This window comes from Marmota monax, unplaced genomic scaffold (assembly GCF_021218885.2).
Source record: "Marmota monax isolate L192 unplaced genomic scaffold, Marmota_monax_Labrador192_F-V1.1 WCK01_AAM20220418_F8-fsc00050, whole genome shotgun sequence".
NCBI lineage: Eukaryota > Metazoa > Chordata > Mammalia > Rodentia > Sciuridae > Marmota > Marmota monax.
The window spans coordinates 10,151,662-10,176,140 of record NW_026694552.1 but is presented as its reverse complement, the minus strand read 5'-3'; the positions used below and the strand labels follow the sequence as shown (position 1 = coordinate 10,176,140).

General features: G+C 34.9%; 1 protein-coding gene across 3 annotated transcripts in view; it reads left to right on the top strand.

The window, feature by feature from the left end:
• Trpc5 (transient receptor potential cation channel subfamily C member 5) overlaps positions 1 to 24,479 on the top strand; it is a 292,903-nt gene that overhangs the window by 99,826 nt on the left and 168,598 nt on the right. For 2 of the 3 annotated variants that reach the window (XM_058571659.1, XM_046420858.2), the window contains one exon: positions 22,820 to 22,959. The exons of the other annotated variant lie outside the window; for it this stretch is intronic. The gene's annotated coding sequence lies outside the window, so the exon portion shown is untranslated. The remainder of the gene's footprint in view (positions 1 to 22,819; positions 22,960 to 24,479) is intronic. 3 annotated transcript variants of the gene reach the window in all.

Genomic DNA, 24,479 nt, shown 5'->3' with positions numbered 1-24,479 from the left:
ATCTGCCCTAATCCTGGAGCCCCCTATTCCCAGCAGGATCCACCCTAAACCTGGAGCAGGGTCACCTTTCAACCCAAAATGCCATACGTCATTCCTACTTGGCTATGGCTCTCAGCAGGCCTCCACCGAAATAGTTGTTGTATAGTGTCCTCAGGACCCACCCTCCCTACTTTCTAGACTGATAACTGGACTCAAGTTCCAGCAGGTCCCTAAAGATGAAGTACAAAGTATGAACTATGAGGATGTACACTACAATGCAAAAGAACTACTTGAGTTTTCTAATGTGTATAGACGGAAATCCAGGGAATCCATGTGAGAATGTATATTAAAGATGTAGGATAATGATGTAAGGGACATAAAGTTAGATCGGGACAATTTTATCAATATGGGCTCACTAAGCATATATTTTGCATTTAATGTTACAGCTTATGGAGCTAGAAAAGATTCTAACAGCTTGCTTTGTTAGACCCAAAGGCTCTCAGTGAGTAAATTGGAAATGCCAGACCTACCTTAGTTTAGTGCAGAGAAAGAGATTTAAAAGTCTAGAGAGACTGGAATTTTTAGTGATTTTTGTCATTTATGACTTCCTCTCCCATCCTTGAAAGGTCCAGAAGACATATCTTTCAACATAATTGTAAAAAATAAATTTGTGAGGGGATCCTCAGCATATTTGAGCAGTTCTGTGATTGCTTTTCTCTGTAGAATGGAACCTATATTAGGAATTGCAGGTACTGACTTGGGAATCTAAATGCAATGAGAGTAATTGGATCCCAGAGTGGCCAGGGACAAGTGCAGCACTCAGCCACCAAAGGTAACATGGGTGTGCTTATCATAAAGAACAGCAGAGTCAAAGCAGCAATCAAAATTGTCTGACTTTTGCAAAACTAAAGCATTAACTACTTGATCATGGAGTTCCTACAAATTAAATAGATAGAAAGCCTAATAAATTGTTACTTGATCTGTGCAAGTAGAAAAGTGATAGGTCAGTGAACAACAAACTCTAATCCGAATCATAAAAGCAGAGTCAATTAATTCCCTCATTTCAGCCAATTTACAGATCCAGAACCATTTAAATGAAGAGGAGGCCAGATATCCTTGAGAAAAGACCCCAGTCCACTGCCAAAATTTATATAATGTTAATCTTTCTTCTGTTTTTTCCCAAAGGGATTTATGACCTTTTTCCAAGGTAACTATGCACTGGGAAAAAAAGAAATGATCAGACATTTCAGAGACTACATGACTCTAGCTAAGTGGCAATAATTCTAAAGTGTGTGTCCACTAGTCAGAATAGGGGCTTATGGAGGTCAAGTGATAGATGGAGTTTTAGCTCAGATGTGTATTACAAGGGCACAGTGGATTCAGGAGCCAATCTTATGGCTGTTTTCCCAGTTCCATAGTTCATAATTGGAATATATATTCTCAGCAGTTGGAAAAATCACCACGTTGCTTTCTTTACCTGTATAGAGAGTGCTATTGTGGTAGGAAAAGTCACATGTATGCCACTATAACTGTGTCTTCCTCATAAAAACAGTAAAGCAAAAGTAATATCCCATTCCTGTAGGGACATCCTTTTTCAGCTTGCCCATTTGGCCTGTGCAAAAGACAGATGGATCTTGGAGAATGACAGTGGATTATTGTAAACTTAACCAGGTGGTGACTCCAATTGCAGCTGCTATACCAGATGTGATTTCATTGCTTAAGCAAATTAACACATCCCATGGTGCCTGATATGCAGCTACTGATCTTACAAATGTATTTTTTTCTGTTGCTATCAATAAGGACCACCAGAAACAATTTTATCTCGGCTGGCAAAGCCAGCAATACACCTTCATGGTCCAACCTCAGGGGTACCTCAACTACTCAACCCTGATGTTATAATTTCATTCCCAGATATTTTGATCACCTTTCTATATCACCTTCCACAAGCTGTCAGAGATTCATTATATCAATGAAGTATACTGATTCAATATAGTGAAAAAGTAGCAATTTTCTATATCTATTTGTGAGACATTTGTGTATCAGATTGTAGAAAATAAATTCAACAGAAGTACAGAGGCTTTCTACTTCAGTGAAATTTCTTGGGGTCCAATGGGTATAGCATATCAAGATATCCCTTCTAAGGTGAAGGATAAGTTGTTGCATCCTTTTTCACAATCAAAAAACAAAAAGCATAATGCCTTTTGATGCTAGTGAGCCTCTTTGAATTTTTGAAAGCAACACTTCTCATTTGGGTATGTTACTCCACCCCATCATCAAGTAACCCAAAAAAGCTGCTATTTTTAAAAAACTTATTAGTACATCATGGTTATACACAATATTGAGTTCCATTTTAATACCATTATACAAGCATGGAATATAATTTGTTCTAATTCAGTCCCAAGTATTTCTTCATTCCCTCTCATCCTCCCTCCTCTTGTTCCTTTGCTTCTACTCTATTTGGGACCAAGAACAAGAGAATGCTTTCAACAGTTCCAGGCTACCAGTCAACCTGCTCTGCCCTATGGGCCATACAGTCCAGCAGATCCAATGATGCTTGATGTGCCAGTGGCAAATAAAGTTATTCTTTGGAGCCTTTGGCAGATCCATATGGATGAATCACAACAGAAGCCCTTGGGTTTGAAGAAAATCTCTGCCATCCTCTATGGATAATTATTCCCCTTTTGAAAAACAGCTCTTGCCCTGCTTTTGGGACTCGGTAGAAACCGAAATGATTGACAATGGGACACCATGTTACCATACAACCAGTGCCATACATCTTGAGATGGATGTTAATCTGTCCCAAAAAGCATGAACTTGGGTGTCACTCCACCATAAAATAAAAGTGATATATACATGATCAGACTTGAGAAAGCCCTAAAGGCTCAAGGAAGTGACATGATGAAGGGCCCAAACATCCACTGTCCCTTCTTCTGCTATACTGTCTTCTCTCTCCGGCCTTGCTGAAGTGTTCCCAAAAATTGGACAACAGAGGAAAAGACTCAGGTCTGATTTAGATAGTTTTTCATGATAATATTTAAGCACTGTTAATTTTAGATTTATAGTATTTAAATTTTAACGTATCAAATCAAAGAGTAAATACCACTTAAGGACTTTATTTCTGTATCTTGGGAAAGGACTAGTGCATTTTCACTTGCACACAGAAAAACATTATATCATGATAGGCTGTGTTATAACCTTTGTATTGTCTTTATTTTGAGATTATGATTTAAGAAGATAGCAATGGGTGACAGGTTGACAAGGGTGGACTTACAATGGTTAATTTGATGTGTCAATTTAACTGGGCCTTAGAGTACCCAGATATTTAGTGAAATATTTTTCTGGGTATGCTTTGGAGGATGTTTCTGAATAAGATTATGTGATTCTGCAATCTGTGTATGGGGTGAAGGTGGGAGTTCATAACCCACTTGAATCAAAGTGTGGAATATGATATGTCAAGAAATTTGTAATGTTTTGAACAACCCACAATAAAAAATTTAAAAAGAAAAAAAAAAGAATTACATTACATCTGTAGATCACTTTGGGGTAGTACTGATATATTAATAATATTAAAACTTCTAATCCATGAAAAAAAAAAAAAGATTAACATTTGAATTGATAGACCAAGTAAAGAAAATTGCCCCTCCTAATGTGAATGTACCTCAATTCAATCAGTTGAAAGGCCGAATAAAACAAAAAGGTTGACCCTCCCATGAGTAAATTGGAGACTGCTCCTCCTTGATTACTTGAACTTGGGAATTCATTTTTTCTTGCCTTCAGACTTGAACTGAAACATTAACTCTTTTGGGATTTTAAGCCTTTTATGTTTTAGATTGGAACTTACATCATCAGTTCTGCTAGTTCTTAGGCCTTCCAAGTCAGACTAGAACAATACCACCAGCTCTCCTGGGTCTTTACCTTACCAACCACAGATGTTGGGATTTCTTCATATCCATAATTGTGTCAATACCCATAATTGTATGAGTCAATTCCTTATTATCTATGTATCTGCATCTCATTGACTGTTTCTCTGAAGAACCTGACTAGCACATAAATTGATTTCAAGTTCATTGATATAAATTTTATGTTGCATATAATTCACAAATAATAAATACCTATTACTCTTCACTGTAAATTCCATTGAATTCTATTGAATCTCAAGAATTCTTTCACTTTTTTTTTTTTTTTTTTTTTTTTTTTTTTTTTGCTTAAGTGTGTATCCTTAAACAAGCCTATGGTTGTAACTGATGGAGTGTAGTTCTGACTTGAATACTGGGTGAAATTTTTGTTTAAGTTAATGAGTATTTGACCCATGTTGAGTTTTATTTTCCATATAGTTTAAACTATAGATCAAAATACATTTTTCCATAAGTGAATCTAATTGTTCTAGCACCTTAGTTGTAAAAGATTCTCCTTTATATATAGAATTGCCTTTGTACCTTTCTCCTTAGTCAATATATATGTAGGTATGCTTTTGGATGCTATTTTTTTCCATTGATCTATATATCTCTGTTGGTGCTAATACTACATTGTCTTGATTATAATACCTTTATCAAAAGTCTTGCCATCAGATGGTATTTAACCCAACGTTGGTCTTCATTTTCAAAGTTGTTCTGGCTATCTAAGGTGTTTGGATTTTCATGTAAATTTTATGATTAAATTCTCAATTTCTATACCACTCTTCAATAATTTTTATTGGAATTGGATTGAACCTATAGATTTATTTAGGGAGATAACATCTTAATAATATTCAACATTCAGACTCATGAACATGGTTCATATCTCCATTATTTAGGTATTCTTGAATTTCAGCAATATTTTTGACTTTCAGTTTTTAGGTATTATATTTGTCAATGGGCCTTAAGTATTTGATATATCTGATGACATTGTAAATGATATTTATACTTTATAAAAGAATTTTCTGATTGCTTATGTATATAAATATTGATTTTTATGTATTAATTTTTTATCCTGTATACTTACCTTTCTGACAAGTTTTAGCAATATTTTTGTAGGTATAATCAAATTTTCACATAGACTATTCTATTATCTGCAAAAAGACAGTTATAATTCTTTTCACATATGTGTGTGTATATATATATGTACATATATATGTACACACACACACACACACATATATATATATATATATATATATATATACACCCCACATATGTATACACACTCATACACATTTCTTACTTTTTTCATCTAGTGCTAAAAAAAGTATAATATTAAATAGAAGGGGCAAGAGTAGACATCCTTGTCTTGTTCTTATCTTAGTCTGTCATTATTAAGTATGATGTTAGTTGTAGAGGCTTTTTTATTTTTTAATTGGTGCACTATAGTTATACATAATATTGGAGTTAATTTTGACATAACTATACAAGCACGGAATATAATTTGTTCTATTTCAGTCCCCAGTATTTTCTTTCCCTCCCCTAATCCTTCTCCCTGTTCCCTTTCCTTTATTCGGTTGGTCTTCCTTCTATTTATTTACAGTTTTTTTTTTTAAAATTAGTGCTTAATAGATATACATAAATGTGAAATTCACCTTGGTACACTCACATTTGTACATAGGACAGCTTGGTCAACTTCATTCCACCACTCCTTTCCCTTCTCTGCCCTCTTCCCTCCCCCTTAATCCCTTTCCTCTACTCTACTGATCTCTTATATTTTCATCAGATTCTCCCTGCTCCCCCTTTTTTTTTCTTTATATTGGTCTAACTTGTATGTATGAGAGAAAACATTCAACCTTAACTTCTGTGTCTACCTTATTCCACTTAGCATTATGTTCTCTGGTTCCCTTCATTTACCAGTAAATGCCACAATTTCATTCTTCTTTATAGCTGAGTAAAAATCTTTGGATATATATACCACATTTTCTTTATCCATCCATTTCCTAGTGGGCATCTGGACTAGTTGCATAACTTGGCTTTTGTGAATTGTGCTACAGTTGATGGGCCTGTACTATTATAGTATGCTGATTTCAGATCTTCTGCATATATGCTGAGGAGTGGGATAACTAGGTCATACGGTGGTTCCATTCTTAGTTTTTTAAGGAATTGCCATACTGCTTTCCAGAATGGTTATATTAATTTACAGATCCACCAACAATGTATAATTGTACCTCCCACACACACATATCCTCACCCGCATTTATTATTACTCATATTCTTGATAAATACCATTCTGACTAGAGTAATATCAAGTATCAATGTAGTTTTGATTTGCATTTCTCTGCTAGAAATTTTGAATAATTTTTCATATATTTATGGATCATTTGTATTTCTTCCTTTGAGAAGTGTCTGCTTAGTTTTTGCCCATCTATTAATTGGGTTATTTCCTGATGTTAAGTTTTTTGAGTTATTTATATACTTTGGATATTAATTCCTTGTCAGAGAAGCAGGTGGCAAAGATCTTTTCCATTTCTCTAGGCTCTCTCTTCTTTCTCTTAGCCATGCTAATGAAGAGAAGGAGAGAGAAAACTCAAATTACTAACATGCTTGATGAAAAGGGAAATATCACGACAGACACTACAGAAATACAGAAGATAATTAGAAACTATTTTTAAAACTTGTACTCCAATAAAATAAAAAAATATCAAAGGCTTCAACAAATTTCTAGAGTCATATAATTTGCCCAAATTGAATCAGGATGATATACACAATTTAAACAGATCAATTTCAAATGAAGAAATAGAAGATACTGTCAGAAGTCTACCAACCAAGAAAAGCTCAGGACCAGGTGGATACACTGCCAAGTTCTATAAGACCTTTAAAGAAGAAGTAATACCAATACTCTTCAATTTATTTCAGGAGATAGAAAAAGAGGGAGCACATCCAAACTAATTCTATAAGGCCAATATCACCCCGATTCCAAAACCAGGCAAAGACACATCAAAGAAAGTAAACTTTAGACCAATATCTCTAATGAATATAGATGCAAAAATTCTCAATAAAATTCTGGCATATCGAATACAAAAACATATCAAAAAGATCACGCACACACACAAAAAAATCGTGCACAATGATGAAGTGGGATTCATACCAGGGATGCAAGGTTAGTTCAACATATGGAAATCAATAAATGTAATTCATCACATCAATAGACTTAAAGATAAGAATCATATGATCATCTCAGTAGACACAGAAAAAGCATTTGACAAATATAATTTGTGTTCAAAACACTAGAAAACCTAGGGATAACAGAAACATATCTCAACATCATAAAGGCTATCTATGCTAAGCCCCAGGACAATATCATTCTAAATGGAGAAAAATTGAAGGCATTCCCTCTAAAATCTGGAACAAGACAGGGATGCCCTCTTTCACCACTTCTATTTAACATAGTTCTTGAAACACAGGCCAGAGTGATTAGAAAGATGAAAGAAATTAAATGGATACAGACAGGGAAAGAAGAACTCAAATTGGCACTATTTGCTAATGATATGATTCTATACCTAGGAGACCCTAAAAGTTTCACCAGAAAACTTCTACAACTAGTAAATGAATTCATCAAAGTAGCAGGATATAAAATCAACACCCATAAATCAAAGGCATTTCTGTATATCAGTGATAAATCCTCAGAAATGGAAATGAGGAAAACTACCCCATTTACAATAGCATTAAAAAAATAAAATACTTGGGAATCAACGTAATGAAAGAAGTGAAAGATCTATATAATGAAACTTACAGAACTGTAAAGAAAGAAGTCAAAAAAGACCTTAGAAGATGGAAAGATCTACCATGCTCTTGGATAGGCAGAATTAAAATTATCAAAATTACCATACTACCAAAAGCACTATACAGATTTAATGCAATTCCAATCAAAATCCCAATGTCATTCCTCATAGAAATAGAAAAGGCAGTCATGAAATTCATCTGAAAAAATAAGAGACCCAGAATAGCTAAAACAATCCTTTGCAAGAAGAGTGAAGCAGATGGCTTCACTATACCAGACCTTAAACTATACTACAGAGCAATAGTGACAAAAACAGCATGGTATTGGAACCAAAACAGACTGGTAGACCAGTAGTACAGAATAGAGGACACAGAGATTAACCCACAAAATTATAATTATCTATATTAGACAAAGGTGCCAAAAACACACATTGGAGAAAAGACAGCCTGTTCAACAAATGGTGCTTGGAAAACTGGAAATCCATATGCAACAAAATGAAATTAAACCCTTATTCCTCACCATGCACAAAACTCAACTCAAAGTAGATCAAGGACTTAGAAATAAAACCAGAGACCCTGCGTCTAATAGAAGAAAAACTAGGCCTTAATCTCCATCATGTGGGATTAGGCCCCAGTTTTTTTAATAAGACTCCTTTGGCATAAGAATTAAAATCAAGAATCAATAAATGGGATGGACTCAAACTAAAAAGTTTCTTCTCAGCAAAAGAAACAATCTGTAAGGTGAATAGAGGGCCTACATCTTGGGAGAAAATTTTTACCCCTCACACATCAGATAGAGCACTAATCTGTAGGGTATATAAAGAACTCAAAAAGTTAAACACCAAAAAAACCAAATAACCCAATCAATAAATGGGCCAAGGACCTGAACAGACATTTCTCAGATGATGATATACAATCAATCAACAAATATATGGAAAAATGTTCATCATCACTAGCAATTAGAGAAATGCAAATCAAAACCACTGTAAGATTTCATCTCACTCCAGTCAGAATGGCAGCTATTATGAAGATAAACAACAATAAGTGTTGGCAAGGATGTGGGGGGAAAGGTACACTCATACACTGCTGGTGAGACTGCAAAATGGTGCAGCCAATATGGAAAGCAGTATGGAGATTACTTGGAAAACTGGGAATGAAACCACCATTTGACCCAGCTATCCCTCTCCTCGGTCTATACCCAAAGGGCTTAAAAACAGCATACTACAGGGACACAGCAACATCAATGTTTATAGTAGCACAATTCACAGTAGCTAAACTATGGAACCAACCTAGATGCCCTTCAGTGGATGAATAGATTAAAAAAATGTGGCATATATACACAATGGAATATTACTCAGCAATAAAAGAGATTTGCAGGTAAATGGATGGAGTTAGAGAAGATAATGCTAAGTGAAATTATTCAATTCCAAGTAACTAAATGCCAAATGTTTACTTTGATATAAGAAGGCTAAATCATAGTGGGATAGGGAGAGGAAGCATGGGAGGAATAGATGAACCCTAGGGTTGGAGGGAAAGGGAGCTGGCATGGGGTTAGAAATGATAGTGGAATGTGATGGACATTATTATCCAAAGTACAGGTATGAAGACACAAATTGGTGTGAATATACTTTGTATACAACCAGATATGAAAAATGTGCTGTATATGTGTAATAAGAATTGTAATGCATTCCACTGTCATATATAAATAAAACAAAAGAAACTCAAAGAAAAAAAGGTGAACTTGTGGGCTAAGTAGATCCCTGTAGGTACTGAGCTATTTTGTTCTGGGGGATGGAATGATGCAATCAAAATTGAACTGCTCTTCCTATCCTTTGTGTGTGGGTATTCTTAGGGTTTTGTCATTGCTGTTGTTGTTGTTCCACTGTGTTGCTTCAGCTTCTTTAGGACTCCTGAGATTACCTGGTGCTATTTTAGCTCATAGATAGCTATCTAAATGATGGGATTTATGAGAGGACAAAGACTAGGATGGGCTTTGCTACCATTTTGCTGATGTCACTACTAGCTGTGGATTTTTTTATAGATGATCTTTATTAGAATGATGAAGTTTCCTTCTATTCCTAATTCTTTGAGTGTTTTTAATTATGAATTAATTTTTAATCGGCCAAATACTTTTCTTAAATTTTGTAAAGTTATTGAAGGTTTTCCAATTTTCACTTGCTAATATAGTGAATTATATCCATTGTTTATCACATTAAGCCAAACTATTATTGTTGTAATACACTGAATTTGGTCATGATAGATTCTGCAGTGATTCTTATTAACAGTAATTTCTGTCTTCATTCTTTTTTTGTCCTGATCAGTCTATCCAGAAGTTAATCCATATTATTATCTTCTCAAAGAACACACTTTTGTTCACATTGATTGTCTTTTTGGCTTTCTACTTCATTGATTTCTGTCCTGTTCTTTAGTATTTCATTTCTTCTGCTTCCTTTGGTTTTAAATGCTCTTTATTCTCTAGTCTCTTACAGTAGAAATTTGGGGAACTTTCTTTTTATCTAATATAAGTGTTTAATGTTATGAATTTTTCCCAATACTATTTTAGTAGCAACCCACAAATTTTGATATGTGTTTCATCTTTGTTTAGCTCAAAATAATTCTTAATTTCTCTTTTTATTTCTCCTTTGATGCGTGGGTTTTTAAGAAGAGTGCTAGTTTCCAAATATTAGGGGTTTTCTCAAACATCTTTTTGTTATTCATTTCTAATTTAATTCCATTTTGGTAAGAGAACATAACTTACTTAATCTGAATCCTTTAAGATGTATTGAGAATTTTTTATAACCAAGAATTAACTTATTGTGTAAGTGTTCTGTGTGAATTTGCAAATAATGTGTACTCTGCTATAGTGGAGTGGAATATTCTATAAATGTCAGTTAGGTCAAGTTGACTGTTAAGATTGTTATGGCCTTTGGATTAATTAAATCCTCTCTCATTATGAAATGGCTTTCTTTATCCCTGGTTATGTTTTATGCTCTAAAATCTACTTTGTATATTAATAAACCCGTTTCACCTTTCTTTTGATTAATGTTATAGTGTGGCAGATCTTTACCATCCTCTTATTTTTAGCCAATTTTATATTTTAAGTAACTTCATTGTTTGCAAGCAGCAAATACTTGAGTTTTCATTTTACATAAATCTGACAGTGTCTATCAGGGAAATTTAGAGTACATACTTTTAATATGATTATTAATATGTTTATGTTTAAATATATACTCTTAATACTTTTCCTTTTTAATATTTTACTTGTTTTTTTCAATTATATATGATAGTAGAATGTATTTTGACATATCACACATACATAGTATATAACTTCCCATTTTTGTGATTGTACATCATGTGGAGTTACACTGGTTACATTAGTCAGCTTTTCTGCCAGTGTGACTAAAGGACCCAACCAGAGCAATTGTAGAGGAGACAAAGTTTATTTGAGGGGTCACAGTTTCAGAGGTCTTTGTCCACAGAAGGATGGCTCCATTCCTCATGGCCCAAGGTGAGGCAGAACATCATGATGGAAGAATGTGGCAGAGGGAAACAGATCACATGGTGATCAGGAAGTAGAGAGACTCCACTCTCTGGGTACAAAATATATACCCCATAGCCATGCCCCCAATGGACTACTTTCTTCAGCCACACTCCTCCTGCCTCCAGCTACCACTCAGTAAATCCCGCTAGGGATTAATTCGCTGATTAGGTTAAGGCTATAACCCAATCATTTCTCCTCCAAACCTTCTTGCATTGTCTCACATGTGAGCTGAACTATTGGGGGACATCACATCTAAACCATACACTGGTCATGTATTCATATATGTATTTATATATGAACATAGGAAAGTTTTGTCTAATCCATTCTACTGTCTTTCCCATTCCCCTCCCTCCTCCCTTCCCTTAATTCCCCTTTGTCTAATCCTGTGACCCTCCACTCTTCCCTTCCCCCTGCCTATTGTGAGTCAGCATCCACATATGGGAGAGATATTCAGCCTTTGGTTTGGGGGGTAATGGCTTATTTGACTTAACATGATAGTTTCTAGTTGCATCCATTTACTGGCAAGTGCCATAATTTCATTCTTCTTTAGCCTGAGTAATATTCCATTATGTAGATATACCACATTTTCTTTATCCATTCATCTTTTGAAAGGCAACTAGGTTGGTTCCATAGTTTAGCTATTGTGAATTGGGCTGCTATAAACATTGATGTGGCCACATCACTATAGTACAGTAATTTTAAGTCCTTTGGGTATATGCTGAGAAGTGGGATAACTGGGTCAAATGGTGGTTCCATTCCACATTTTCTAAGGAATCTCCATGCTGATTTTCAGAGTTTTTGCACAAATTTGCAGCATAATCCTGGAAACCCTAGTCAGAGTAATTACACAGAAGAAAGAAATTAAAGGGATATGAATAGGAAAAGAACTCAAACGACCCCTATTTGCCTATGACATGATCTATATTTACAAGACCCAAAAATTCATAAATGAATTCAGCAAAGTTGCAGGATATAAAATTAACACTCATAAATCAATCATATATATTAGTGATAAATCAACTGAAAGAGAAATTAGGAAAACTATCCCATTCACAATAGCCTCAAAAAATTAAAATATTTTGCATTCATACTAACAAAAGAGGTGAAAGACCTTTACAATGAAAACTACAGAACTTTAAAGAAAGAAATTGAAGAAGACCTTAGAAGATGGAAAGATCTCCCATGTTTTTGGATAGGCAGAATTAATATTGTCAAACTGGTCATGCTATCAAAAATGCAATTCCTATTAAAATTCCAGTGATGTATATATATGATTACATGACTGGTATGATTCTACATCATATATGACCAGAAGAATGAGAAGTTAGGGCTGGGGTAATAGCTCAATTGGTAGAGTCCCTGCCTCCCAGCACCAAAAAAAAAAAAAAAAAGAATGAGAAGTTATACTTCATTTATACATGCTGGGTCAAAATGCATTCTACTGTCATTTATAACTAAAACAATTTTTTTTAAAAATTCCAATGATGTTCTTCAAAGAAATAGAAAAAGAAGTCATGAAATTCATTTGGAAAAATAAGAGGGCCAGAATAGCCAAAGCAATCCTCAGTGAGAAAAGTGAAACAGGAGGCATCACAATATCTGAATTATACTACAGAGCTGTAAGAACAAAAATGGCATGGTATTGGCACCAAAACAGACACAAAGACCAATGGCACAGATTAAAAGACACGGAAACAAACCCACATAAATACAGTTATCTCACACTAGACACTGGTGCTATAAACATACATTGGAGAAAAGATAGCCACTTCAACAAATGGTGCTGGGAAAACTGGAAATCCATATGTAACAAAATGAAATTAGACCCCTGTCTCTCACCATGCCCAAAACAACTCAAAGTGGATCAAGGAATTAGGCACTAGACAGAGACCTACTAGAAGAAAAAGTAAGCCCAAATTTCCACTATGTCAGCTTAGGAACCAAATTCCTCAACAAGAGTCCTAAAGCACAAGAAGTAAAATCAAGAATCAATAAATGGGATGGAATCAAACTAAAAATCTTCTTCTCATCAAAGGAAACAATCAAGAATGTGAAGAGAGAGCCTTCAGAATGGGAGAAAATCTTTGCCACCTACGCCTTAAATAAGCATTAATCTATCTGCTTAATACTTTTTCAACTTGTCACATCTGTCCTTTCTTGTCTTTTCCCTTTTTATGCTTCTTTTTGAATTATTTTTTCCATGATTCTGATTTACCTCTTTTGTTCCCTTATTATCTCTAATTATTTGTTTTGTTTCTGTTTTTACCTCTGGACTCATAGTACATGTTTTTAACTCACCACAGTCTAACATAAAGTGAAATTATACCCCTTAAAATGCAATATAGGAACAGTACACCACCATTTTTCCAGTCCCTGTCTTTGTATTATAAGTGTCAAAGGGTTTACTTTTATATGATATATCACTAAAATACATTTGTAAAAGTTTTTTTTCTTAAACAACCCATTACATTTAAAGATGCTTAAATGGGCAAAAAATAATTCTATAGCCAGGTTCAGCAGTGTATGCTTATAATTCCAGTTATCATGAAGTTGAGGCAGGAAGATCACCAAGTTCAAGGCCAGCCTGGGCCACTTAGTAAGATCTTGTCTCAAAGTAAATTCAAAAGGGCTGGGGTTAGAGCTCAGTGGTAGAGTCCTTTCCTAGTCATGTATGAGGTTGTGGGTTCAATCCCCACTACTGTGGAAAAAATGTTTATATATTATAGTTTTCCATTTTAGTCTTCATCATTCCTTTGTGTAGGTTCATATTCCTATCTTATATTTCCTTTGGCCTGAAGGATTTCATTTAATATTTCTCATATTGTGGGTATGCTGTTCATGGAATCTTTCAGATTTTCAATCCAGAAAATTCTTTTTTAATCATTTTTAGATACACATGACAGTAGGGTGTATTTTGACATATTATACATACATGAGGTGCAACCCATCATAATTTGATCCCATTCTTGTGGTTGAACATGATGTGGAGTTACACTGGTCATGCATTCATATATAAGCATAAGAAAGTTATGTCCAATTAATTCTACTGTCTTTCCTATTCCCCTCTCCCTCCTTTCCCTTCATTCCACTTTGTCCAATCCAATGAACTTCCATACTTCCCCCCTTACCCTCCCTTGTTATGGGTTCACATCCACATATCAGAACATTCGGCCTTTGGTTTTTTGAGATTGGTTTATTTCATTTAGCACAATATTCTCTAGTTCCATCCATTTACTGGCAAATGCCATAATTTCATTTTTCTTTAAAGTTGAGTGTATTTCCACATTTATATACCACATTTTCTTTATCCATTCATCTGTAGAAGGGCACCTACGTGGTTTTCCTAGCTTGGCTATTATGAATTGAGCTGCTATAAACATTGATGTGGCTGTGTCATTGTTGTATGCTGATTTTAAGTCTTTTGGGTATAAACCAACGAGTGGGAAACCTGGGTCAAAAGGTGCATGCAGTCCAAATTTTCTGAAGAATCTCCAAACTGCTTTCCATAGTTGTTTCACCAATTTGCAGTCTCACCAGCAATGTATGAATGAACCTTTTTCCCCATGTCCTTGCCAACATTTATTGTTACTTGTATTCTTGATAATTGCCATTCTGACTGTAGTGAGATGGAATATCAGTGTCAATTCAGAAAATTCTTAATTTCATCTGCATTTTTGGAAGATAGTTTTCTGAATATATGATTTTCTAGGTCAATGTCTTTTTTCGTTCAGTATTTAAAGATGTTGCCTCACTTCCTTATTGTTGCATTACTTCTGAGGAGAAATCCAGTATAAATTTACTCCTGTTCCTCTGAACTTAACACATTTTTTTCCTCTGACTGCTTTTGAAATTTTGTTTTTAACAATAATTTTGAGCAATTTGATCCTGTTGTGCCTTGTAGTAGTTCCCTTCATCTTTATTATACTTAGGGTTCCTGGATCTGTAGGTATATATTTTTCATCAGATTTGAAAAGCATTTCAGCCATTATTTTTCAAATACTCATTGTCACCTCCTTTTTTTTCTCTTCTGCTATGGGGAATTATACATACAATGTCTCCCATGAAGCCGTGCCTATGCTTACTGGTATGCATTTTTTCTTTTATTTCTCTATGACTCATTTATTCTTTATTGTCTGATGGCCATTAATCTCCCATGGTATATTACGTACTTCAGAGATTGTATTTCTCACTGCCAAAAGTTCAATTTCAACCTTTTTAATATTTTAAATGTCTCCATTTAACTTATATTTTGAGGTTCAATTGAGGTCCAATTCATATATAACATGCATACAAACTGCCCAATTAAAGTGTGCAATTCTTGTCCTTTATTATTTTCACAGATATGTTCAACAATAAGTACAACAAATTTTAGAACAAGTCTTCCAACTCAAAAAGTACCCTCATAACATTGAGCTATTGCCAGCACCCCCATCTCCTTTGTCCTTAAGCAAAAAAAAAAAAAATCTACATTCTATCTCTATCGATTTGCCTATTCTGAACATTTCAAAAAATGAAATCACATACTATATGGTCTTTGGTGACTAGATTTTCTGACTTAGAATAATGTTTCAAGATTCGCCCATGCTGGTGCATTTATCTATCTATGCATTATTACTTTTATGGCCAATTGATATTTCATAGTACAGATACACCTACCACATTTTCTTGGGTCATTTCTAGCTGTTAAGTATGATGAATAATGATATGAACACTGTGTGGAAGTTTTTGCATAGACCCATGTTTTCATTTCTTTTGGGTATATACTAGGTGTGAAATTGCTGGATCATATTTTATATATCTCCAAGGATTAAACCCGGGGATGCTTAACCATGGAGCCACATCTCCAGCCCTTTTTTATATATTTTATTTAGAGACAGAGTTGCTGAGTTGCTTAGGGCCTTGCTAAGTTGCTGAGGCTGTCTTTGAACTCACAATCCTCCTGCTTCATTCTCCAGAGCTACTGAGATTACAGGCATGCTCCACCATGCCTGGCAAGTAGTTCTATTTTTAACCCCTTGAGGCACTATTAGATTGTTACCAAAGTGAATGCTCCATTTTACATCGCCAACACAGTGTATGAGTGTTCAGATTTCTCCACATCCTCATTAATACTTGCTATTTTCTAAGTTTTTAATTACAGCCATTCTAGTGGGTATGAAGTGGCTTCTCTTTGTTTTGATTTGCATTTGCCTGAAGACTAATGATGCTGAACATCTTTTCATGTGCTTATTGGCCATTTGTATATCTTCTTTGGAGAAATGTATATTCAAACCCTTTGCCCATTTTCAATTGAGTTATTTGTCTTTTTATTATTGAATTGTAAGAGTTCTATATCTTCTAAATACCAATCCTTTTATCCGTTGTATGATTTGAAAATGTTTTCTCCCATTCTGTAAGTTATCTTTTCACTTTCTTGGAAGTATCATTTGAAGCACAAAAGCTTTTTATTTTTACAAAATCCAATTTAATCTATTTTTACTTCTGGTATCTGTACAACAATCCTTTGATAAATTCAAGGCCACATAGATTTACCCCCATCTATTATTCCAAGAATTTCATGGTTTTAGCTCTTACATTTAGGTCTTTGACTAATTTTGCATTTACTTTTGTACTTTTGCACGTAGCTATCCAGTTATCCCAGCACCATTTATTGAAAACACTCTTTTATCCCAACTGAAAGGTCTCATCACTCTTTTAAAAAATGTCAGTTGATGACAGGCATATGTGATTATCCTCATTTTGGATTTTGGTTGTTTTCTTATTGAGTTTTAAGAGTTATTTGTATATTTTGGATAATAGCCTTTATGTGTTGTATCTTTTGCAAATGTTTTCTCCTAGTTGGTCTTACTGACTTCTTGATGTCTTTCACAGAGCAGATTTTAATTTTAACAAAATCAGCTTATCAACTTTTCTTTTATAAATTTTTGGTATTGTATCGGTAAAATCATCAGTATAGCCATGAAATGTTTCTGATTTTGTAGTCCAAAAATTCTTTATTTCTTCTTCATGAGCATAAAAGAGAAAACTATAGGCCTCAAATTTCATTATTGCCCTTTGTTGTTGTTTTTGTTTTGTGTTGCTATTATTTATTTATTTGGTGAATTTTTCAGACTAATTATATAAAATCTGCATTTTTTGTCATGTGTAGCCACTAAAGTCTCTGATCATTTAGACTCATGGTCAATGATTGGAGAGAGATTTCTTTAAATGTCTTGACCTAATAATTTTTGTACCTTTTACTGAGGGGCTCTAAGTGTGCATTGGGGCAAGCCTCAGGGCTGTGGCAGACAGTAAACAATTCTGTTTCAGTCTTCCTGCTGTGTCAGAGCAAAAAGTTCAGTCTTAATATGAGCAATTAGGCCTTCTCAGGTCTTTTCTGAGCAAACATGCAGCTACACATGTATGCATCACCTTCTAGAGTCCCAAGAAAACTTCAGAACTCTTCAAATCCCCCTGTGGACATTTCATTCCTATATTTTCCTTTTTAAGTTTTTCATCCTCTTTTCCCCAACTAGCATTATTGCCTCAGAAAACCATAGTGTTAGACAATTGTCATTTTTTTAATAGACACTTCTTTAAATAGACAGCTTTCCCTCACTGGCAAAGCTCTGGATTTAGGTGAAAATGCAGCTTTCCCAGAGATTTGCCAGATAGGTCAGTAACAGTCTGGTGTAGGTCTTTGGGTAGGTCCAAACCCATTCTGTCCTCTCCAGTGGCTACAAGGATGCTGAACATTTTAGTTATTGTATTTATAAGGTTACAGTTTTTCAAAGCGACCATGAAGCTGAAGAGTAGATATGGGACTAGGGAAAGTAAAAATGTCACAATACTTCCTTTTCCTATCAAGATTTAGCTGTTTTTCTTGCTTAAATGCTTCTTAGATTGTTGCAACCATTTGGTTAATTTCCAGAATTCCAGAAAAGTCACTTTTAACAATTTTTGCCAGCATTTTCATTGCCTTTCATTTTCATTGCTGAGTGTTTCCCATCCATCCAGCAACAAAAGGATCTGATCCTTGTTCTGTGTGAGCAACAAGTAAGGTTCCATCCAGTCTTCAGGTTGTCTCCTCATGTAAGTGTACTGATTAGTGTTCTTCTTAATACCTATGGGGAACCATATGCAGTTATTTTGGGTTCTCTTTCTATGCAATTTTCTTTCCATTAATATGTCCTGTGATCTCTAGTTGCCTCGGTTTCTTTCTTAGCTCTATCTGCTCATGGCAGCAAGTATACTAGAATCTGCCTCAGTTTCTCTCCCTGAACCATGGCCTGGAACCTTTCTGAAGTAGGAAACTTGGACAATCATAGTGTTCTCCTCACTGTTTTTTTCACTTCTCAAAAATGACTATTCTTCATTGATTGATGTCCAGTGTTCTGAAAAATCATCATATTCTGCTTTATCTCGGTTTTTTTTTTTTTTTGGTTGTTTCAAGTAGAAGGTTAAACTTAGTTCTTGTCAGTCCATTTTGGCCACAGGCATAAGTGTTCTCCATCACACATGTTTTAAATTAAATCTGCATTATTAACATTTTCTCCATTACTTCTTTTTTTTTAAATTTTTTATTGTTGGTTGTTCAAAACATTACATAGTTCTTGATATATCATATTTCACACTTTGATTCAAGTGGGTTATGAACTCCCATTTTTACCCCATATACAGATTGCAGAATCACATCAGTTACACATCCATTGATTTACATATTGCCATACTAGTGTCTGTTGTATTCTGCTGCCTTTCCTATCCTCTACTATCTCCATTACTTCTTTAAGGTTATACCATCCACAGAACACTAAACCTAACCCAGATTTAGAGCATTTGCCAATTTGCATGCTGTAAGTACTCCCACCATGGCCAATTTTAAGCTACCAAAATTTACAACATTTCTACTACAGAGAATAGAATAGATAAAATAACTTCAAGAGTGTAGATTACAGTAAAATATAGTAAAATAACTAGGAAGGAATGTTTTAGAGGTTAGTTGGTTTTTAACATAATTTATTTAATTCAAAGTGATGTAATTTGATTTTTAATAGTAGCTACATTTGAAAGATCAGCTTAGAATGTTCTGAAAATTTAACAGATTCTTAACCATCTGTATCATATCACTGCCTCTGTGCGTATCAATTAGAATTACTGTGGAAGTGTCACTATAAATCAGTATGCAAGGACCAAAATTAATCTACCTACAGAAGTAAGCGCACGCTCCCTGCTCACCAAGGGCATTGACAAAAATGGGGGGGGGGGGCTCTGACAAAAACACAAAGCAAATATTTGGCCACCATTTTCTCTCCAGGAAAAAAAAAAAAAAACACTACACTCAAATTTTGCCATTAAAATTCTTTACTGTGGACTTGAAGTCTTTTTTTTATTTCTAGGAATCACCTTTTAAAATGGCAAGATATTTCCTGTGCACAGTAATATTTTCAGCCTTTTACTCAGCTAACACCTTTATGGATATTAAATAGATAAGAAAGAACAAGTCCCTGTGTCATTGGCCCACAGGCTCTGTGCTTGGCAAAGGCAGTGGTGGTAGATGTAAGAGAAAACTTTAAAAAAGGGAAAGAAGAACTACTCAAATTAAAAAGTGCCTTTTCATTGTGTTTCAGAAAGTCAGCTAATGTGTATTCACATATAGGAATCGGTTTTTAAATACTATGAAAATAATTGGTGCCTTCTATTGTGGCCTGATTATCCACTAGCAGGTCATTTGAGCTACTAGCCATTCTGTCTTACCCATCTCCTTAAAAACATTCTTATATTAGTAAAAGAAATTCAAAGAAAATGATAGCAAGTCCATCCATAAACTGCATAAATTCAAAATACCTTTACAACAGTACCCATGCCAAACATAAAAAGCTAGGAATATTCAGCAGTTTGTGTAAAAAAAGGAAAACTATAATGAGGAACCAAAAAAAAAATAGGAAGAAGAATTTGCTAAAGAAAACTAGGATTGTGATGAAATTGACATTTTTGACTTGAGTTCCAAATAATATTTTGCTTAGAATTTCAAAATGAAATTATAAATAGGTGATGAATCATAGCCCATTAATGAATATGTAGAACACATACAACCTTTTAAATACCTTTGAGGAAGGAGAGTGCTAAGAGCCAAATGCAGCCCTTGTAATCTTGATTACCAATTTCTGTTATAAGCTGTTAGCCCCATCTGCCAAGCAGGCAATACCAATTCCCAGTCACTTATATTGGTTTTGGGGGACAGAAAACTGCTCACCCTTGTTATAACCATACATAAAACACCCCCTAATCACCTAATAAGGTCTCCTCATTTCCTCCTCATCCCAAACTGGGGTAAATTCTTACTGGGTGAAGGCTAGTAATTTAGATTGTATCATTCTAGAAAGAAACAGGTGGAACTGACTTGCCCCCATCTGCACAGCTTTTGAATATAAATATTAGCTTTTCATATTTCTGGATTTTTCCAAGATATGAAAATACCTAAAGTGGGGAAGGTCTCTATCACTTAAAAAAATTGTAAGCATGGATACAACCTGGTAAAAGGCCCTAAATGCAGTATCCTCTCTGGAACTTAGATGGAACATGGTGGCTCTGTCTTCAAATACAACATAAAGTAGAGCCATAAGAAGGCAAGAGGGGTAATTTACACAAAGGCTTTTGCGTTGAATACTGTATTTCATAGACTATTCCTTCATATTTCCATTTTATACTTGTGGGGGGAAAAACAAGTGAAAAGGCCTAGAGTGTGGAATCAGAAAACTTGGGTTATAATCCTGATTCTGTCACTTACTAGTATTTAACTCTCTCAGTAAATTATTGATTTCCGTGATGCTAAAAATAGTCACCTATTTTTAAAAGGTAAATGATCATTCTGGGAGGTAGGCAAGGAAAAAGTGAATGAGATACATTGAATGAGACAATGTATGTAAAAGAAATTTATAACCATAAAACTCTAAATAAGTATCAGGAACCATTAAACTAAGACAACTTAAAAGCCTTCTGACTCCACAGTCACATTTTATCCGGGAGAAATAATGATCAAGAGGAATCTTTCTAATGATAGGCATAAAATCCCAAGATAGTAGTATTAAAGGAAATTTGATGATAAATAAAAGCGCCACATTACACAGTATATTACAAAACTTACTTATAAAACTTAAACAATTTACACAATATAATAAGCATTATAAGCATTATAAGAAGTAGTACAAGATGACTAACTATATGAATAAATAACACTTTTAAAAGGACCAAGTCACTGAAAATTGTCAAAATATGGCTCCACAAATCACTGGTGGTATTCAGGTAGTATCAAGGTGTTCTGCCAGAAAAATCAATCTGTGCAAGACATTTTTTATTTATATGGACAATTTTAGTTAATGGGAAGAATTTTATCTATTTCCGTTTCTTTAGTCACAAACTTCTCTTAATCCTTTTGTGACTGCTAGCAGACATCTTTGGTGTCATCATGGCCTGCTTTTGTTCATGGTTGTATATTTGTACTTACACTTCAAACTACTGGTAAAAATTTCCTGTAGCCATACCACGGTATAAAACATACTATCCCAATCTCACCTCGAAGGGCCAGTTACCCAGAAGGGAATGTGGGGGCGGGGGCAGTTAGGACAGGAGATGCAAAACAGGACAACTGTAACCAAGGGAGAATGGGAGGCAAAAAAAAAAAAAAAAACAACAACTCTGAAAACAAGCCAAAGTTTGCAGCCAAGAGGAACACAGTTTACATCACTATTTAATCCAGAGAACAAGGTGTGGATGGGATAGGAAGTTGTGAAAAAAAACATCAGAGGAGGAGGAGGAAGAGCCAGAAGGTGAAAGGCCTGTTGAGCAGGCTGTTGTATGTGTTCATATGCCCCTCCATTTATTGGGGATTCAGTGCATATTGAGAAACTAATGCTTAAAATTTGGATTAAGCCTGCGGGAATATTTCAGGTAAGCCACAAGAGCATCCTGAATTCCAAGTAATCTGCCATCCACATTTGAGAAGTACTGAAGTTGTTATGAATGGCAGAGCCACAGGGGATCATTATAGGCAATAGATGTACTCTGGGTGTAATCTTAATTCATGAAATTGACACAATGGAGGGACATTGTCTCTTTGAAGAACATATTCATCACAGTCTCTATTAGAAGAAAGATCCTGAGCTGGTTCCCCTTATGATGAAAATCACAAAGATCACAGTGATTCATTAAGATGGCTCTGAGCAGAATGACTGCTATTTCTGGAAATCAGCACTCAAGAGGCTACAATCACAGAACTCAAAGAGTCAGAGCAACCCCATCTTTGGATCTTGTTCTGTTCTACCTTTGGAGTACAGAGTTATAATGTCAGACTGACCTCAGAGTGAAAGAAAATGGAGATTCTTTCTGGATTATCACCTATAAAAACTGAGAACTGAGCCTCAAACTTCATGTCTTTTAGGCTGATTCATCCTGTTTGTCTCCTTGTAGTAAACAAATAGCTGATAAAAGTGTCCCTCATGTGGTGCTGTACCTAATTCAATGGTCTCTAAGTACTATAAATGTTGCTAATACTTTGCAAACATTTATAATGTTAAAAAAATAGTTGACTTGGGTTCTGACATTGATTTTAGAAATCACCTTTGCTTATCCCCTTGATTTACAGAAAAGGAAATGAAGACATAAAGAAGAGATAATGTGTCTTGCTTGATTTCATGCTTTGAATTAGTGGCAGAGTTGAGACTAGAATCAAGTCTGCTAATTCCCAGAAAACTATTCTTTAATTGCACCATTTTATACATAGAGGTATGTACCATTATTTTCATTTTTCAGTTTTTTTAAGCTGTGCTGTTGTAACATTTCAAGTACAAATGTTATATGTTGGGGAAGGCAAAACAGTAGAAAATTAACCAGATTTGAAATGTGACCTTGTACAAAAAGTACAATTCTCTGGGTAATAACAAGGATGACCTGGTTTTACAGAACCCAATATGCAAAATGAGAAAGTTACAAAACAATCACATTGAAGGTGATTGCATTATAAGGGAATACTCAGCAGAACTTCTTGAGTGCATTTAAGCATTTAAGATCATTACTTGGCAGAACCTTCTGGGACAAAGAAACAAAGTTAAAACATTAAAAGCCACTGCCAAATGAAGACCAAAAAGGCAAAATAAGCATCTTTGAAATAATAATGGAAATCAAAAAGAAATAAAGCCTCTTTGACAGAAACTCAGTTTACCCTGAAAATTTTAGGGCTCTAGTAACCAGCCTAATGAATGGCCTTTCTCAGTCACACAGAAAACAGCACTATCACTTCCCCAGTCACTGAGGCTTAAACTTGAATATCATCTTGAGGTTCTCCCTGTGTCTCGTCTCCTGTGGTATACCCATTATCAATTCCTATTGTTCTTCCCTTGAAATAACTCTTAAAATTTTCCTTCTCTCCCTTCTATTAGCATTCTACATGAGATTCCATTCATTTATGGTTAAAAATACAAAAAACACATTATTTCTTACTCTAGTTCACCATTGGCACAACCATAGGAGTCACTTTATAACACACAACTTTCTTAATCTTGTCTTCTCTAAGAACCTATAGAAAGTCCCCAGTATCTATAAGATCAAGTTCTAGCTTCTCAACTAGATCTTCAATGTTGCTAAGTGAGTGGATGCAGTTTACCTTTTCGTACATTCTTTTATTTTCAAATATTGCCTGGACTTTCCCAATTCCCACCCTTGACTTCTACCCCCACCCCACATGAAAGAGAAATATCCTCTCAGCTCCCACCTCTGCCTATCTGAATCCTACCCAGCCTTAAATTTCAGCTCAGATTCTATCTCTTCCAAATACTTTCCTAATTTCCACTCTCAATAACTCTAGGTACTCTTGATCTTTACAATTTAATTTAGTGACTGGGTATAGTAGCCTATGCCCGTTATTCAAGCTACATGGGAGGCTGAGGCAGGAGGATGGCAAGTTCAAGGCCAGCCTCAGCGACTTAGCAAGAGCCTGTCTCAAAATAAAATAAAATGAAATAAATTAAAAGGGCCATGGGTTGTAGCTCAGTGGTAAAGAACTCTGGGTTTAATCCCCATACTGCAGAAAAAAAAAAAAAAGAAGAAGAAGAAGAAGAATTTAGTGTCAGATACACTCAAGGCACTGATCTTGTCCTTGCTTTTTTATTTTTTCGAAATTGAACAAATGAACAGGTAAGAATTGCTATTTAACAAAGCTATTTATACAAAGTAACAGAGGGATGAGCAAATTTTCCTATAGCCCTTGATGATTCTCTATTACTAAAGAAAATGGCAGGCCATTGGTT